The sequence below is a fragment of the Athene cunicularia genome, assembly GCF_003259725.1.
Source record: "Athene cunicularia isolate RWA chromosome 2 unlocalized genomic scaffold, athCun1 chr2_part2, whole genome shotgun sequence".
In the NCBI taxonomy this organism is placed as follows: Eukaryota; Metazoa; Chordata; class Aves; order Strigiformes; family Strigidae; genus Athene; species Athene cunicularia.
The window spans coordinates 2120538-2132577 of NW_020799096.1; the positions used below are offsets into that span (position 1 = coordinate 2120538).

A 12040-nucleotide genomic window follows, 5' to 3' on the forward strand; every position below is an offset into this window, starting at 1 on the left:
TGAGGTGAATCCCTCCAGCAGCAGGGCTCTGGCACTCAGTCTGCTCAGTACCTGGCCTTTGGTCCCAGTCTCCTCAGTGTCTCTTACCTGGGCATGCAACCCCTGAGGCAGCAGTTCCGCTGCAGTTACTGGTACAGACCATTGCACGCTTACACACCCAGAGCTGGCCAGGACTTTGTGGGTCCCCACAGCTGATGCTGCTTTGCTTTCAGACCTAGAGACACCCAGATGCTTTCACATCCAGACTTGATCCTTAGAGACCCACTGACCCCTGCTTGCTCCTAAGCCACTTCACCTGCTTGCTAGCTAGTCCAGACTGATCTTCACTAGCCATCACACACTCACACAACCTGCACTTTCTCCAGTGGCTGGCACCACAGGGGCCCCCCAACCTGTGGTCTGACCCCAGCTGCCGGCACCCACACCCCCATACACACACGTGCACAGGGAATTGAGAGCCCCTCACCCTCACGAGTTAGAAAGGAATTTAATAAGAAGGCAGGAGAGGTTGTGGTGATCAAGGGTGAGGCACAACGAGGTAAATGTACACTTATCCCTCTTTTTTTTCCATGATTCCTCGTCCTCCGAATTACCTAACTCTGTCCCTTTTCCCGCCTTTGGTTCTACCCCCAAACATCCCATGTCTTGTGCAATCCTGAGCTATGTTTCCCATATATCCCATAATGTGTCCCAGCCCTAGGCAGCAGCCCCATTAGTCTGAGAGGTGCTGGGGAAAGCTGCTCCCAGTAACTCATGGTGGTGGGCTCCATGCCCAGACACTGTGCCTGAGGCTGCACTGGGACAGCTCAGACAAGTTGTTTGTTGTTTCGAAGTCCTTGGTTTGGGTCCCTCTCTGGGCTCTGTGCAGATGGGCCTTGGATGAGTTCATGGCTCTTGCGATGGACCTGGGAGCAGCCTGGCAGGGTACTATTTGGACTTCTCCCCAGTCATTGCATCTCTAAGCTCGTCTGTGGGTGTGCGATGGGTTTTTTTCACAGAACCTGACACTTTCCCCATCTTCTCATCCCCTCACTAAATAGCCAGAATAAATACTCTACAGTGCTGCTATCAAAACAGATACCAATGAAAGAGAGTGCATGCCAAAAGGGCAACCTCCAAGGTACCCATCTAACATGTTACTAATTTCACAGCTCATCCATTATGTGAAAAAGATGTGAAAATGATTTCCAGTAAGTTGCCAGGACACGATCATCCCCAACAGAAAGTACTGGAGAAAAAAAACATGAAAAAAAGTGGACGTGGAACAGATGTTTCTGCTGACATTTTTATGACAGCTTAAAAAGTTGAATTCTGTTGGCATTGCGAGTTGCTTAGCAATTAATGGAAATGACAAAGATGATGCATTGGTTCTAAATTGGTGTCATGTTGATAGAGGACATTTTGATTGAGATAATGTAAATGCTGTATGAGCATTTGTTTTCATAATGTTTTAGTTCTTTTCTGTTGGTGGAAACAAGTGCTCAGCTCCTCTGGAAAACCCATTATTTGGTTGTCTGTAAGTCTGCTGTGTATAGCAATTGTTTTGTAGGTTAGTTACTGTTTGTTGATGTGGTTTGTGTTTTTTCAAACATAAGCTTTTAAGGTAAGGTTTAAGGTATTCCTACTTGACCAGTATTTTTTTTAATAACTTAAGGAAGTTTGTATTGAGTAAGTACAGCCAAACAAGATACCACATTTTCCTTTACAGGATTGCAGGTTATGATAGGTTCAGATACAAAAATGTTTGAGGAACTGGGGTGGGGAGGAAAGGGGCAGGACACAACCATTTCCACAGCTGTTGATGCCTATAAAAATAAAACTTAATTACAGTCCTATAAATGAGCATGGGAGTATTGCATTTTGGGATTACTAATATTCATGAATAAACAAATACTGACACTATAATCTCTTTTAAAGCTGTGGAATGAGAATATCTCTTCGTGTAGCTGAGCATTATTTAACACTGATGAGGAAGTTCAGGTCTTCAGACAGATCAAATGCTGTGATATCCAGGGCAGGAAAGAACCGTCATGAAGTTGGTGGGGAAAAATCCTTGAGTTTAGTCTGTGGTTTTTCTATTTGTAGCCACTTACAGACATCTTGTATTAAAATAAGTTTCCAGATATATCTGTAACTTTTGACCTAAATTTTCTGGAGTTGTCTCCCTTGTATAATTAATGTACATTAATAATGTAGCCCTTGTATAATTTGCTGAGGTTTTCATTTGTGTATTGGCACACTTTGGAATGCAACCAAGCATTTATGCTATACAGCTGGGCAAGTGTAAATCCAGGCTTGTACCTTGGCTCCTCTCTTCCATTGTCCTGGCAATACAAAGAAAGTGGGAGTAGAAATCACACTTTTTCTTTAGGAGTATGGATTTTTCAGCTTAGTTTTTGTACCAACCTTAAAGCTTTTTGCATGGAAGAGAGGGATAGCAGGCAAGAAGGGGGCAAGATACTGGCAGTGTTCCTGTGGTTCCCCAGCTGGAGAAGGCTCAAACAAGCTCCAGGCAACTCTGAAGCTTTCTGGGGCTGGAACCAGTGTAAGACCAGCACAAGCACAGTGAATATTTAAGAGTTTCTTTGACAGTCTTCTCCCTCAGATGCAGTGCCCAGTAATGCATTACAGTTACACAAATGTGCCAAACCATCCAGATTTAAAATGAAAGTGTGCCTTACATGAAGATGTTTGGCATGCCTTGCAGTTCTCCCGTTCAGATGTTTTTATCCTGAACAGTGTTTATTTCAGCCACAAAAAAAAACATGATAGAATGTAGTGGGTTGTTTTTTTTTTTCTTTAAATAGTGTTTGTGTATCCTTAAATGACTTAATTCTCAAAAGCACCTTGTTAAAAATTGGTATCTAATTATACTTCTTTCTTGTGATGTCTGTAGGCTGACACTGTTACAAGGATGCTAATTGCCTAATCTATGCCTTCTAATTTAAAATCACTGCTAAATTTGTTTAAAAATCCATCTTTGATCAGCCTTTTGGATTTAAATTCATTTGTCCCTGCCCTCCTCCCCCAGCCTAGAGCAAAGAAGGAAAGAAGTTGAGAGAGGAATAGAAGCACCTTTGGTTTTGCCATAAATAGGATGGTTTTCTTCTGTATTCATAGCAAATATCTGGGTTGCACTACTATGTGGTACATGAAATTACAGTTTTCACCCCCATAGCAGTAATTTTCTTTATTATCCCAGTGGCAAATGAACTTGTGCTCTCTTTCTTATTCTGAAGGCAACCACTCTACTTTTTCCCTTTGTTACCACAATGGTAATTGTCTTGTTTATCACTGACATAAATGATCCTAAAGTCGACACAAATCCGGCAAATTTCCACATCTTACTGTTTTTATTTTTTTCTGCTTTTTAATTTCCTTTCTTTTTCTACGGGGCATATTTGAATATTGCACTAATAATGAGAATCCTTTATAAGTTCATTAGCTCACAGTAGGAGTCAGAAGGATATAGCAGCTGGGAAGGTGGCAATCCATAACTTCAGAGCTTTGAGAAGGCTGAAGCTTAGATCAATGGCAGCAGGAAGGTTTGTGCTCAGTCACGAAGGAGCTTTGCTGTTGGAAAGGTTTAGCGGCATGACAGCCTGTGCAGCAGTGGACAGAAATGTACACTAGTCCAGACGTAAAGCACCAAAATTCCTTCTGTTGCTTCACCTTCCTAATTAATAATAAAAAATCCTCCACCATTGTGTATGTGTGCTTTTATATAATATTTTTTATTTATATATAATATATATTTAAATATATATTTCATATATACAAAATTAGAGTAGTCTTTAATTTTGTATATATATAAAAATATATATTTAAATATATATTATATATATATTTATATTTATAAATATATAAATATATATTATATATTATATATATAAGCATTGGGAAGGTATTTTAGGAGGGGTTAACCAACTGTAGAAGCAGAGGTTGAGGAAATATGCTGATTTGGTTTAGGTTTTTGTTCAGTTCTGTAGAATTGGTCTTTATTGCTGGCTTATTTACCTTGTAGTTCATTGCATATGCCTCTGTGAATAAGGAAAGCACTATTTCAGGATGAATTAACAGAAGCATAACGTGTGGGATGTGCAAATTAATCCTGCTGCGCTGGGCATTGTCTACTTTTGTATGCCGAGCTTCATGAAAAAATTGGAGAGTCCAGAGCAGAGCAGAAAGAGCAATTTAACACCTATAAAAAGACAACCTATGGCCATCATGAGCAAACATAACCTTTTTAATGTAGATACAAGATTCATATCTGCAAATAGACAAAAGGTGACTGCAAGAAGGAGTACAATAAGCTAAATTTATGGTGGATAGAAAGAAATGATTAGTTTAAATTGCGGCAGAGCAGCTTCACAATATAGAGAGAGTGGGAGAAATGCTGATGCTGAAGGGTTGGTGGAGCTCTAGGCTGCCTCAGCGTGTTGAGGGATTTACGTCATGGGAGATTTTGAACAGGAATATGTCAGGAATGATACATGGATGTAATTGAGCTTTTTGGGAGGTGGATTAGATTATTTTCGAGGTTCATCCCAGCCATGTGATTCTGCTGTTACACTAATTATGATCACGAAAAAGAATCTGCTTTTTTTGCAATTATTGCTCAAAATGTAATTTGAACAATTGAACTACCTTTTCCCGGAACGTCTTGTAGAAAAATGTAGTACTTATTTAATGTGATGTTAAGAGTAACGGAACTAAACCCCTAGGCTTAAGATAACTTCTATTTGAACTGCCATGAGTAAAATAGTTGTGCAGTATGTGATAGGCTCTTACTTATCTCAGGTGGCCACAGCGGAAGGATAAAGTTTTGAGCTCAGGATTCATGTGTTTATCCTAGCCAGTTGTGAGAGCAAACCAAGGGCCCCTTGATTGTATCCCAGAAAAAAAGTCAGATCTCAGTTTCACTCTGAAGATGTGTGAAGATGCCAGGGGGTGTGCTTGCTTGTGCTTTTGGGACTGCAGTAGCTCAATTCAACTTCTGGCTGTGGATGTAACCTAGTTATGGCTGAGAAGTAGTGCTTGATCTTGGTCTTACTGCAACTGTAAAAATGTCTAAAGTATGTGCTGTGTCATGTACAGCCGCGATTTGGTAGACTTTTTCATGGTACCTTCCAATATTCTTTAATTCTCTTATTTACAGTGAAATTTTGCAATTGTCTAGTTGCATTTATATGTAAAAAATGAATGTTTTTCTGAGTGGCTGTTCATGTATAGAAACATTTCCTTAAAAACAGGATGAAATTATATTCTCTCAGATGCAACATGAACATGCAAAATGTAAATATTACTCATGTGGCTTTAGAGGTTCTAGTTTACTCAGATTTTCTGTTATAGATAAAGCCCAGGAAGTGCAGATTTTCTGATTTCCATTGTCATTAATAATCAGGCAATATTGTATGTCACATTTGGACACTATGTTATTTCTTAGCTTTTCCTGAATGCAAGTCATTTGGTTGTATTTGAGTGTAGCCTAACTGAGTCTAGAATTGTATTTCTTCAGAAAGAATTCAGGAATTTCTTTAACATCGCAGTAAATCCATTTCCAAACAAACAAAGACAAAATCTTTCCCAAAGCAACTTTAAATCTCCAGTTGAATCTTTTTACGTACACCTCATATTTAAGATGTGCATAAAGCTGCAACTCATTCAGAAACTCAAGTTTTCTTCCTAGACACAGACCTCATTGCAGTTACAGACACGTTCAGGCGCAGTTTCCAAGTTCACGGAAACTGGGCACGGAAACTCGGCATCGCAGGTAGCTGCGTGTGCTGGCATTTCTTGCTGCCCTGGCGTGTCAAGGTGAGCATGCTGTGAGCAGCTGTGGCTGGCTGCTTCCTGGGTTGGGAGGGCTAGGAGCCCTGAAGGTCTCACAGCTTTATCTTATTAGAGCCTTATCTTTTATTTCAAGTGCTACTTGCTGTGCTTTTTCTCATCAAGGCAGCCTAATTCTACAGGGGCATCCTAGCTGCAAATACCTGAAATTTAGTGGTGACGCTTGTGGTGAGCAACCCCGGCTGAAGATCCACCTTCTGGTGACTCAAAAATTGCTGTCCCTAGAAGCCCATAGGAAATTTAGTTTGAAGAACTGCTGTTAGTGTTGCAAGACAGTTTTGTCTCAGTAATTTATTTTTGTAGTTGTTCCCCACTACCACATTCTTCTGTTTAGGGAATGGTGTTATTTTAGCAAATATCTTGAAGATAATTTTATTTCAAGAAGGATTTTTGGAAAGGGGTCATTGGCAATATGCAAAACAGGTGTTTTTGTCTTTTTTACATTAAGATAATTATGTAGTAGGCAAAAATAACAAGAAAAAAATCCCTAAAACAGAAGCTTTGGTTACCTTAGAATCTTCTCTGTGTAGGATCAGATTGTGTTTGGTGTTTTTAACATTTTGGAGTTCTTTTTTTGAGTTGGGGTTTTTTTCGGGGGTTGGTTTGGGTTTGGTTTTTTTTTTTTTTTGAGTGTGCCTACACTTAGAAAGATAAGTTGAAGTATGTTGAAACAGCTCAAAACATTTTAGATACATGTGAAGTTCTGTATCAGAATGGTGATGGTTTCTTCTTCAGCTTTAGTTTCCTCGTTCTGTCATTATTTGACTGATGAGGTTTTTTGGATGCTGGCGGTGGGTGGTTCTCCTTGGTTTCTGATTTGTAATTTATTTTAAATTTCAGCTAATTTAGCTGAAGGTGTTGGGAGCTTCTGTAAACTGACAGCCTAATAACGTGGAAGGGGCAAATCCAGGAATGTTCAACAGAAATTTCTAATCACGTTTGCTTTGCCAACAGCAAATGAACAAGGGGACCATTAATATTTGGAAACCTGGCAAAAGCTAGTTCAGAAGATATTTCAAGCTCATGATAATCAAGATCATATTAAGTTATGGTTCTACTAGTTTAGATAAACTTTCAGCTCTTTTTTTGCAGGAAGGATAAATAAAGTAAAAATAAAAATAAAATTACAGATAGAATTGTCTAGCAAGGAGTGTGTGCATGCACAAGAGAAGATGTGGAGGGATACCAAAAATATACTTGCTATTTAAAAATTAAACATTGTTATATATAGCAATGTTTTACCATAAATTGGATGTAATTAAATTGCAATGCAGAGCATTTTTGAGAGTGTACATCGATACAGTATGGATTTCTAGCAATACTTCCATCTCTTTGTCACATCTGAAAGGGTTACTTTTCAAATGTAAGATGTAACAGTAAATATGTTTTCACACTTATTTTTGTCTGACTTTAAGAACACTTGTGTACTTATTCTAACTGTAACTAGAGACTGAATTTTTATCCTTATTTTACTTTTTCTGTTCTTAAGCATTATAAGGATGAGTTCCAAACTACAGATTTTTATATCCAAACTTTAAAAATCTGACAGACATGGTTTGGTTCTGACCGCTGCAGTAGTAGTCCTAGAGAACAGCAACAACATTAAAGTAGTGTTGCATCATATTGGCTTTTTGTGGAGCTTTTTAAAAACTTTTTAATGTACATGAAGTAGTAGAGCAAAGCAGCAGCTTCATGTGTTCTTACTGTCAGAATACAGATCTGGAATTCAGAAGGGTTTTGGTCTCATATATCGTGCGTCATCGTGAGATTTCTACTTCACTTAACCTATTTTTAAAAAATTGTAACAGACATTGTTCCTCCACCATGTAACACTGGAATGAGTAAGGGTGGAGATAGTTTTGTTGTAGTACTGCACAGAGAGAAACTTTGCTGACAGAACAGAAGCTCAGGGTGTTTGTGTATTTATATATAAAAATTTATTTTTTAACATTTTTAGTTTGCTTTTCTGAATATGTATTGTAATAAAGCAACAAGTAAAACTCATTCTTTTAAAATAAACTACAGGTATGCATTTCAGTATGCAACTATTGCTTGAATAAGCTTGAGGGTTTTTTTCCCCCTTCCATGTTTGTTTGTTCTATCAGACCTTTCTAAGGGGCTCAAGAGTTGAAACCAGCCCAGGCACCTCCAAATCTATTTATCTTTCAGTATTTTTCTGGGAAGTTGAGAGTGATGGAGAGATGTAACTGGACTTTATGTATCTGATGCACTGCATGCTTTTGTCACTTTTATTGTCATTTAAATCCACCAGTTCCTTTGAATCTACACATTTACTATGCCCCTGTAAAGCTGAGATTTACTCCTGTATTAGCAGCGGTTTAAAGGAGTTTATCCCCTGCAGCAGCCATATTCACTGACAGAAACAAAACATACTGTAACACATTCATTGTGTCACATAGTGCAGACTGTCATGCTAGGTCTTCTATTTATGAGCTTTGTACTTATAAAAGGAGGCTATTTGTCAGCCCTAAAATTAAAGCTGCCTTTTTACATAGTGATGCAGAAAGGATGGTTCACCAAGATGCTACTGAAATTCCATGGGAACATCATATAGGGTGACAGAGTTGCTAAATCCTTTTTGTCATTCAGCTCTTCTGCTCTTTAGAGATAGCCAGCAGCTCTGCCACCTGTCTGGGATAACTCTCTCTTGATCTTTATGCCAGTCAGAAAGTAAAACAGGAGTGAGAACATCTGCTTCCCTCAATCAGCAAAGAGCCATTGAAATCTAAGAGAAGTTGACTCTTTCCAACTTTTGACTAACAGTCTGGAGCTGGAAAAATCTTTTCTGTAAACTGGTTTTCTGAACCATTTGTTTTTCCTCAAATGTTTAAAATAGAGGATCCTACATACTTGGAAATGACTGTTGTCTTGCCCTGTCCATCGAAACCTCTCCTTTGGGGTTCAGGTAAGCAGTTCTGGGAATGGAAAAGAATCCATGAAGAAATGCAACAATGAAAATTATGTTAAGGTCTGTGTGGCTACAAGGGGGTTTTGTTAGCTTTTGTTGCACTCTAAGCTATTCCCCCTCACTTTGCTTCCCTAGTCAAGCTTTTCTAACAAGAGAAACTTTACCCCTCAATCCATGCTCAAACCCACTATTGTGAATGTTAGCTTAGTTAATGGTGGACTTCAAAATGCATTTTTTGTTGCTTTTGTCAGATGATTAAAGTGACTGGATTTTCTGCCCAGACTAAGAAGCTTAAAGAAGCTTGATTTTTCACACCAAAAGTTAAAATGAGTTTTGTATTGTTTTCTTTTTGCTTCATGTTAGAACATAGCCAAGCCCTTTCGAATTTTAGCATGAAATGGATTTGGTGGTCTCAGTTTGATCTGTATTATTCAGGTGATTTAACTTGAAAAAGGCTATAGCATCTTTTCAGTGTTTTTCTCTTTCTGTTTTTGATTCTTTTTTTAACATACGTTTTACTTGACTGTAAGACCCTGGATCACTATTCTGACCAGGTTTTCACTTATTATTTCTTTGTAGACGTTTTTTGATGCAATATGAGAGCATGTCAAGTTGAGAGTGAGGAAACTATTTATAGGGTGGTTTTTCCCCCCTCTTCTCAGAAAGAATATAAGTAACATTAAAGAAAAAACAAAACCAAAAAGAAACAACAACCAACCCCCAAAACAACAACCATAACAACAAAAACAAAACAAAAAAATCCAACAACAAAACCACCTAGATGTATTATGCTAGAAATGGCTTATCTGGACATCAGGACATATGTGAGTTTTACCTTTAGCTTGGAAGATTTTGAGGGTTAAAACTATTCTGAAGTCCCTTAAGAGTAGAAATATTTTGTCTTTGGACCAACTACAAAGAAAGCAAATACACATTTTTTTCACATTTTACTTCTGCTGGCTTGAAAAGCAGAAGTCCATTGCCCTTGTGTCTTCAGTCCTTCCATTCTTTTTTTCCCCCTACCTTCCAGAAGGAATCAGCACTAAAAGAGGATTCTCTCTCTCTCTCTCTTTCCCTCTCTCTGCCTCCTTCTCTGACATATGCAACCATTTGTCCTTATTTGCATGTGAACACTGTAGACTTTAGACTTTATATCCAAATCTTGTACTTTGCTGACTTGTCCTTTCTGGGCTCTGTTGATTTTTTTTTTTGCTTCTTCATTGTAACCTTTATTAATTTTCTTATTTAAGCTGTTTTGGTTCTTCCATGGTCTCTTCCTTGTTGTATTCCATTTTCATTTTCTTCTATGTTTTAATGTATTCAGGTGACTTCTAAAACAATGTTCCTTAAGTGTTTGTCCTTTCATCTATTCTAGATTATCTTTGGGTTTCTTGATTTCTATTTTTACCTATTCTTCTTCTGTCTTATTCACTACTGATCTTTTTGTGCAGCATTTCAAAAACCTGTTTAAAAGCAGTGATGAATTATAAGGTGATCCTGTGTTGTCTTCCTTTCTACATCACCTTCTACTTTGACATCTTGGTATGATGTTTTACTCTCCTCCCTTTCACAGTTGCCTTTTCTGCCTGGTGCTTGTCCCTTTTGTTCTGTTGTGTATGTTAGCAGCTACCCTTTGCCATCTGAACTCAACAAAAAGGTCTCTTTCTCTTATCAAGTGTCTTCATACACCAGAACATGATTGTTTGCTCTTTCCTATCGCATCTTAAATACCAGTTCTTTTGTCAGCATACCAACTTCACCTATCCCTTCATTTATTCCTGTTCTCCTGTTATGTGATTTGTACATTACTGCTCCTTGCAGTAGAATGTCCTTTCATTTTTGTTTATTCCCAGTTTTAAGATTTTTAAGTATGCATCTACATATGCATAAAACCTACCAAAAACCTATCACATTCTCATAAAAACACTTTTCACAAATTGAATTTATTTAAAATATCCCATTCTTTTGTCTTTATTTGAAAAAAAACTTCTTAATTTCTATTGTTTGGTGTTCAACATGATGTTGAAGCTTAACAAAGGCTGACTTACTCAAAAGCAGCCTTGTCTGTGCTGTTATGCTAACGAGTAACTACCTACCACTTTCTATTTCTCCCATTCCAGAGGAACAGAAGGAAGGGTGTTGTTAAATGCTTTAATTTTCTGTAAAAATACTCAGTAGGGATAAATGAGTGTCTTATTAAACAGTGTAACTTGGTTTTGTCTTCCATATAACACTCTGAATTGTAGTAGTATCTCCAGTATTTTTTCTGAATTGTAGTAGTATCTCCATACAAAGATTGCCCTGCCTTCTTGAAAGGATCAAACTTAGAGAAAAATGTCATATGGCCCTACATAAAGGTCTGGATACTACAAAACCAAAATTCCCTTGGTTTTCTGAAAGGGTTTAGAAAATGAAGACACCAAACTTCTGGGAGATCATAAACAGTATTATGTTCTTGGCTTGACCTGGAATGCATCTGTTAAAATTTGTGACTTGGTATCACAACAATTATAGATGAACAGAGTTGGTGTTTTGTGTTCACATTTAGGTAGCGCATAGAGAGTTAGAGAAATATTTCTGAAGAAAATTGGTTATGCATTCCTTGTGAAATGTGCATGAAGGATGTGAAAACAGTCACAAGTTTCCTTTATAATGAAAGAATCTGTTGATCTTAGTTTGGGAAGAATAGGAAAATGGCTTGCAATATTTCACGATTTAATTAAAGTGTCTGTTTCTTGTATAATGAACACGTAAAACTTTACAGGAAATTCCCATGTAGTACTGACAGGGAGATTCTCTTTAGACATGGGTAACAGTCTTTAGTTTTGCATTCATGTCATATCAAAATTGGAGACATTTTTGTCTGCTTTCCTTCCTGCATCTTCATAGATGGTTATCAACCTTTAAATGTGTATGTGTGATCAGTCACTCATCTTCAGAGCCCGGTGAAGCAGCCCGTCCTCATGGACATTTGAAATAAAGCCAGTCTTAGTAAGGAGATCACTTGCAAGAATTGCCAACAAATTAGATGAATTTTTAGAGTGGATATGAAGTCTGGTTAAACAAACATTTCGTTTCTTTTAGCAGCTGATTGATTGATTCCAAACAAAAAAGCTCTACCATCTGGTCCTTGGAAAACAAAGAAGCATTACACACTCCTTTTTTAAAAAAAAAAAAAAAAATTGCTTAGAAAAATATTTACATAATTTACCAGGCATGTATATATATATATATATATATATATATATATATATATTTATT

General features: G+C 37.6%; 1 protein-coding gene across 2 annotated transcripts in view; it reads left to right on the forward strand.

The window, feature by feature from the left end:
- The window catches only part of CNTNAP2 (contactin associated protein like 2), a 1177736-nt gene that overhangs the window by 784218 nt on the left and 381478 nt on the right, over positions 1-12040 (forward strand). The window lies entirely within an intron of this gene.